Here is a 362-nt window from a genome sequence, read left to right on the forward strand (position 1 = left end):
GCCAGCCTGCCCAGCGGGCGCCGGGGGCCACCCCCACGGGCGCTGCCCCTCCTCACGGCAGCGGTGCCTCCGGCTCAGGGCAGCTCTGGGCGGGGTTGGGCCGAGTGGGGGCTGAGGAGCAGGAGTGGGGGCTGAGGAGCAGCCTCTAATGAGCACCTCCTGTCCACTGGGCCCTTCCAGGCCACTCAGGGCTCCCAGGGGCCACCGAGGGCGGAGCTCAGGGTGGCTTAGGAGGCCTTGAGGGGGCGGCGCTGGGAGCACCCCATCCCCTCACTGCTCCCACTTGCACCTGCACCTGCCTGGGCTCCGCCTCGGATGCCCCTCCTCGCCTCTCTCCAGCCAACCCCAGCGCCCGCCTGGGT

The 362-nt window shown here is 73.5% G+C and overlaps 1 protein-coding gene across 1 annotated transcript in view; it reads left to right on the forward strand.

Moving 5' to 3' along the window:
- The window catches only part of PLCH2 (phospholipase C eta 2), a 44,821-nt gene that overhangs the window by 37,555 nt on the left and 6,904 nt on the right, over window positions 1–362 (forward strand). The gene's annotated exons all lie outside the window — the stretch shown is intronic.

This window comes from Myotis davidii, unplaced genomic scaffold (genome assembly GCF_000327345.1).
Source record: "Myotis davidii unplaced genomic scaffold, ASM32734v1 scaffold586, whole genome shotgun sequence".
Taxonomy (NCBI): domain Eukaryota; kingdom Metazoa; phylum Chordata; class Mammalia; order Chiroptera; family Vespertilionidae; genus Myotis; species Myotis davidii.